This window comes from Oncorhynchus nerka, linkage group LG15 (genome assembly GCF_034236695.1).
Source record: "Oncorhynchus nerka isolate Pitt River linkage group LG15, Oner_Uvic_2.0, whole genome shotgun sequence".
Taxonomy (NCBI): domain Eukaryota; kingdom Metazoa; phylum Chordata; class Actinopteri; order Salmoniformes; family Salmonidae; genus Oncorhynchus; species Oncorhynchus nerka.
In genome coordinates, this window is record NC_088410.1 from 20956229 (window position 1) to 20964177 (window position 7949).

The window sequence follows — 7949 nt, forward strand, 5'->3', positions numbered from 1 at the left end:
CAAAAATGGCATCACCATAGTCTCCAGACTGTGCCAAGTTCAACGAGACGCCCCGCTTGACCGTAGCTCGCTCTGAGTGCAGTGACCTTGAAAAAAAGCAGAACCAAAATGAGGCCTGGCCCTCAATGTCATTTGCTTTTGGGTGACAGTGAAAGAACTGTTAGGGTGAGAAGCACAATTCGACCTCAGGTACGTTCCTAAGGTCCTCCCGATCCGTGCAAGCCTAACCTTGACCCTGTGGCATTAACCCTTACCAGTTAAAAGAAGGTGTTTACTTCAAACAGTTTGCATTGACTTCTCTCCCCATAGGAATACATTGCCTGCACCTCTAAATTCAACCTGAAGCCTATGTTGGTTATGAATGCCTAATGAACCTGTCTTCTATGACAGTCCATCAGACCACTATGAGGTCTACCTGTGTCGATTCTAAACTTCCTGGAGCAACCTGAAGTGGTTAAATTGACCCAAAAGGTGTTTTGATGTACATAACCTTCAAAGGTGAAAATGACTACATTCAACCCTGTGTAGATCGTAGATCAGTCAATTCTTAACTTAAAGACTTAAAACTCAGGATTCTGTAAGTTTCTATGTCAATCAAGACATGTGTTTACTTATAGCTTCCTGTGCCAACCGGAAGTGCCTTTAATTGGGTCACACTGTCTGTTTTGAAGGGTTAGAAAAGTCACATCTCTCCAAAACTTCATATGTGTGACTAGGTAACCCTCCTAAACTGTAAATCAGTCATTTCCCCCAGCAGATGTCAAAGAAAAGCTCTCACACACACACACAGCAAGGATGGAGTGATAAAGTGCGGTGCTCAAAGACACAGAGAGCAGGCAATGGCATAAACATAATCTCTAGGCCGTGCCGAGTTCAACGAGATATCCTGCTTGACCGTAGCTCGCTCGGTCTAAGCGCAGCGACCATTAGAAAAGTAGGCCCAAAATTAAGCCTGCCCCACAACGTCATTTGCTTTTGGGTGACAGAGAGAGAACCGTTAGGGTGAGAAGCACAATTCGACCTCTTGTACGTTCCTAAGGGCCTCCCGATCCGTGCAAGCCTAACCTTGACCGTGTGGCATTAACCCTTAATAGTTAAAAGAAGGTGTTTACTTCAAAGAGTTTGCATTGACTTCTCTCCCCATAGGAATACATTGCCTGCACCCCTAAATTCAACTCTAAGCCTATATGGGTTATGAATGCCGTATGAACCTGTCTTTGGTAACAGTCCATCAGGCCAGTATGAGGTCTACCTGTGTTGATTCTAAGCTTCCTGGACCAACCGGAAGTGGTTAAAATCACCCTAAAAGTGTTTTTCATTTACATTACATTTTACATTTAAGTCATTTAGCAGACGCTCTTATCCAGAGCGACTTACAAATTGGTGCATTCACCTTATGACATCCAGTGGAACAGTAGTGCATCTAAATCTTTTAAGGGGGGTGAGAGGGATTACTTTATCCTATCCTAGGTATTCCTTAAAGAGGTGGGGTTTCAGGTGTCTCAGGTGTCCATACCCTGCCTGCAGTTTGATAGACATAGTGCATTCAACCCTGTGTAAATCAGTCAATTCTTAACGTAAAGACTTAAAACTCAGGATTCTGTAACAGCATACCCCAATGAGGATATGTGTTGACTTATAGCTTCCTGTGCCAACCGGAAGTGCCATAATTGGTGTCTCAGGGGCTGTTTCGAGGGGTTAAAAAAGTCAGATCTGTCCAAAACTTCATATGTGTGATTAGGCAACCCCCATGAACTGTAAATCAGTCATTTTTCCCATAAAATTTCAAAGGAAAACTAAATCACACAGACACACAACTTGTAAGGAGGGACGTATTGGGGTGCGTAGAGACTGACAGTGCCTGCAATAGTTAGCTTTGTTCGAGCTAAAAAAGAACCGTCAGACCTAGAGTTCCGAAACTTTAGAAACCTGTTCTAGACCCCAGGTCGATAGTGCGTGGTGAGTTAGGTGGCTCTAGAACGTTCTCGGACCGAGAAACAGCTTCGTACATTTGCAATGACTTCAATTCATTTTGACCATTACGAAAATGGCGACATTTAGAAATGTCTCAGAGACACAAGACTAGGTGCATTGCGACCGTCTTGGCCCATATAGACAGACCCCAACGTTTTGGTCCGATAGCTCATTCAAGGACCCTGTAGCAAGTCATAGAAAAAAGTTGATTTTCAGCACCAATTAGGGTTTTGCTCGGACACCAAATGACCGATCGAGCCGAAACTTGGGATTCGGGGTCGCCTCAGCTAGGCCTACACGTAACATAAGAAATGGACCCACAGCTAGAACGTAACTATGTGTTTTATGTTTTTTTATGGTTTGAACCGAAGGCGTTGTGAATTTTGGGCCAGCTCTGAAGTATGTGATAGTTGGCTACTAAACAAGTTGGAAAAGTGGGTTTAGTGTCAGTTTGTATCAGTTTGGTGTCAGAATGATATCTAATTGACTGATGGACGGTGACTTGCTGGTGACTCTTGTCCATTTGCAATATGTTTAAACAGTGAGGTACCATCACCAAAAGTGACATTCTGAAATCAACCCTAACGAGCCATTGAGATGAACCAGAATCACTGCCCAGCCATCCCGAGTTCATCGGGCAGTCAATTTCACATTCCTGCAGGATTTTTATAGCATGACAAATTCGTGATGGTACCTGCCCATTGAACCATATTGCAAATGCACAGTGACTTTGCAAAAGTAAGAAAACATAAACAAATGGACATGATGAAATCAACACAACAATGCACGTGATTTGGAAATGATTCTATAGTGAAAAAACATCACTATCGACCATCCTGTGTTCATCAGGCCATGTCAATTTATTGCAAAGCATTTTTGAGCATGTCAAATTTCATATGGTAAATGCCAGCATTGAACCATATTGCAAAAAGTGCGCACTTGCAATATGATTCAACAGTGAAAAAACATCACCAAATGGACATGATGAAATCAACACAACGAGTGATGGAAAGGAACAACTATCACTGCCCGGCCATCCTGTGTTCCCATAGCGGGCATTAATATCAGAATGACCGGTAAATGCATTTACAACCATATTTTTATTTTTGGGTTACCAGTTGCACAACAATGCACGTGCATTTGCAATATGATTCTATAGTGAAAAAACATCACCAAATGGACATGATGAAATCAACACAACGAGTGATGGAAAGGAACAACTATCACTGCCAGGCCATCCTGTGTTCATCAGGCCAGTCAATTTTGCATTTTTGAGCATGTCAAATTTCATATGGTAAATGCCAATTGAACCATATTGCAAATGCACGTGCACTTGCAATATGATTGTATAGTGAAAAAACATCACCAAATGGACATGATGAAATCAACACAACGAGTGATGGAAAGGTACAACTATCACTGCCAGGCCATCCTGTGTTCATCAGGCCAGTCAATTTTGCATTTCTGCAGGATTTTTGAGCATGTCAAATTTCATATGGTAAATGCCAATTGAACCATATTGCAAATGCACGTGCACTTGCAATATGATTGTATAGTGAAAAAACATCACCAAATGGACATGATGAAATCAACACAATGAGTGATGGAAAGGTACAACTATCACTGCCATCCTGTGTTCATCAGGCCATCCTGTGTTCATCAGAACCAGTCAATTTTGCAGCTATCACTGCCATCCTGTGTTCCCATAGCGGGCATTAATATCAGAATGACGGTAAATGCATTCACAACCATATTTTTATTTTTGGGTTGCATTTTTGAGCATGTCAAATTTCATATGGTCAATCAATGCGTATCCATCAGAATATTTTAAACAGTCCATAAAGCACTCAATTGAACCATAGCGGGCATTGCAAATGTAAATGCATTTACACATATTTTTATTTTTGCAATATGATTGTATAGTGAAAAACATCACCAAATGGACATGATGAAATCAACACAATGAGTGATGGAAAGGTACAACTATCACTGCCAGGCCATCCTGTGTTCATCAGGCCAGTCAATTTTGCATTCCTGCAGGATTTTTATAGCATGACAAAATCGTGATGGTACATGCCCATTGAACCATATTGCAAATGCACAGTGACTTTGCAAAAGTGAAAACATAAACAAATGGACATGATGCACGAGTGATGTACAACAATATGATTGTTCATCAGACCAGTCAATTTTGCATTTTTGAAAAACATCACCAAATGGACATGAGTAAAAAAAAATCAAATGTACATGACAACGAGTGATGGAAAGGTACAACTCTCACTGCTCGGACATCCTGTGTTCATCAGGCCAGTCAATTTTGCATTTCAGCAGGATTTTTGAAAATGTCAAATTTCTTATGGCATTTGGCCCCCAAAAAAGTGACTTTTGACTTTGACTTTTGACTTCCTATGAAATCATATTGAAAATGGACAAAACATATTCCTTATGCGCATGTAAAAAAAATATATATATATATGATAATAAAATTGGACAAAAGTATATTCATACAGTTCTTACATGTGTAATTGACAAAAAAATCGAAAGAATTTCGAAAAACGGTCCAGAAAGCACTTTTTTAAGGGGTGATAAGTTTTTGACAAAAATTTCATTTTTTCAAAATTTTGCTTTTGGAGGTTGACTTGGGTTACATATCCAATATGAAAAACCACGGTGGAGCGGATTCGCCACCTGTTGAATTTTTAAAGTGTTACAACTGGCAATTGCCATATGGCATTTGCAATACACTTTGCATGAATCAACGCCGAATTGGGTGGTATTGGACAATGTGTATATGGTTTGTCCGATGCCAATGACTTCCCATTCATTTTTGTCCAATACAGGGGGGTCTTCCCTTACATACATTTATACTGACTCTACACACCCACTCCCATACATTTATACTGACTCTACACATCCACTCCCATACATTTATACTGACTCTACACATCCACTCCCATACATTTATACTGACTCTACACACCCACTCCCATACATTTATATTGACTCTACACATCCACTACCATACATTTATACTGACTCTACACATCCACTACCATACATTTATACTGACTCTACACACCCACTCCCATACATTTATACTGACTCTACACATCCACTACCATACATTTATACTGACTCTACACACCCACTACCATACATTTATACTGACTCTACACACCCACTACCATACATTTATACTGACTCTACACATCCACTCCCATACATTTATACTGACTCTACACACCCACTACCATACATTTATACTGACTCTACACACCCACTACCATACATTTATACTGACTCTACACACCCACTACCATACATTTATACTGACTCTACACATCCACTCCCATACATTATTAATACTGACTCTACACACCCACTACCATACATTATTAATACTGACTCTACACACCCACTCCCATACATTTATACTGACTCTACACATCCACTCCCATACATTTATACTGACTCTACACATCCACTCCCATACATTATTAATACTGACTCTACACACCCACTACCATACATTTATACTGACTCTACACACCCACTCCCATACATTTATACTGACTCTACACATCCACTCCCATACATTTTTACTGACTCTACACATCCACTCCCATACATTTATACTGACTCTACACATCCACTACCATACATTTATACTGACTCTACACATCCACTACCATACATTTATACTGACTCTACACATCCACTCCCATACATTTATACTGACTCTACACACCCACTACCATACATTTATACTGACTCTACACACCCACTCCCATACATTTATACTGACTCTACACATCCACTCCCATACATTTATACTGACTCTACACATCCACTCCCATACATTTATACTGACTCTACACATCCACTACCATACATTTATACTGACTCTACACATCCACTACCATACATTTATACTGACTCTACACCCACTCCCATACATTTATATTGACTTACACATCCACTACCATACATTTATACTGACTCTACATCCACTACCATACATTTATACTGACTCTACACACCCACTACCATACATTTATACTGACTCTACACACCCACTACCATACATTTATACTGACTCTACACATCCACTCCCATACATTTATACTGACTCTACACACCCACTACCATACATTTATACTGACTCTACACACCCACTACCATACATTTATACTGACTCTACACATCCACTCCCATACATTTATACTGACTCTACACATCCACTCCCATACATTTATACTGACTCTACACATCCACTACCATACATTTATACTGACTCTACACATCCACTCCCATACATTTATACTGACTCTACACATCCACTCCCATACATTTATACTGACTCTACACATCCACTCCCATACATTTATACTGACTCTACACATCCACTACCATACATTTATACTGACTCTACACATCCACTACCATACATTTATACTGACTCTACACATCCACTACCATACATTTATACTGACTCTACACACCCACTACCATACATTTATACTGACTCTACACATCCACTCCCATACATTTATACTGACTCTACACATCCACTCCCATACATTTATACTGACTCTACACATCCACTCCCATACATTTATACTGACTCTACACATCCACTCCAATACATTATTAATACTGACTCTACACACCCACTACCATACATTTATACTGACTCTACACATCCACTCCCATACATTTATACTGACTCTACACATCCACTACCATACATTATTAATACTGACTCTACACACCCACTACCATACATTTATACTGACTCTACACATCCACTCCCATACATTTATACTGACTCTACACACCCACTCCCATACATTTATACTGACTCTACACATCCACTACCATACATTTATACTGACTCTACACATCCACTCCCATACATTTATACTGACTCTACACATCCACTCCCATACATTTATACTGACTCTACACACCCACTCCCATACATTTATACTGACTCTACACACCCACTACCATACATTTATACTGACTCTACACACCCACTCCCATACATTTATACTGACTCTACACACCCACTACCATACATTTATACTGACTCTACACATCCACTCCCATACATTTATACTGACTCTACACACCCACTACCATACATTTATACTGACTCTACACACCCACTCCCATACATTTATACTGACTCTACACATCCACTCCCATACATACTCTTGTTTATCATATATCCTGACCATACATTTATACTGACTCTACCTATACCCTACCTACACATTTATCCCTGACCCTATACATACCTACCTACATCACTTTAGTATCCCTGTCCCCTTACCCTATACATTTATACTCACTTTACACATCACCCTTACATTTATACATACCTACCTACATCACTTTAGTATCCATGCACATTGTAACTGATGGTATTATCCACGGACCTTTTCAATATTTCCTGTATATAGTACGCTTACTTACTTACATTTATTGTGTATTTCATATTTGTATTATTTCTCATGTGTTTTTCTAGAATTACATTGTTATTTATTACTGCATTGTTGGGTTTTGAGTTTGCAAGAAAGGCATTTTCACTGTACTTGTGCATGTGACATTAAACTTAAAACTTGTTTCCCTCTCTCTTAGTGGTCTTCAAGTCTCTTTCTCCCCCTACCATACATTTCTCTCTCTTTCCACTCCCTCTCTTTCTCCCCCCTCCCCCCTCTCTCCTTTACTCTCCCTCTCTTTCTCCCCCTCCCCCCATCTCCTTTATACTCCCTCTCTTTCTCCCCCTCTCTCTCCTTTACATCTTCTCTTTCTCCCCCTCCCCTCTCCTCATTTACTCTTCCTGACTCTCCCCCTCCCTCATTTTACTGACTCTCCTCTCTTTCTCCCCCTCTCTCTCTCCTTACTCTTCCTGACTCTTTCTCCCCCTCTCTCATTTACTCTTCCTCTCTTTCTCCCCCCTCCCTCAT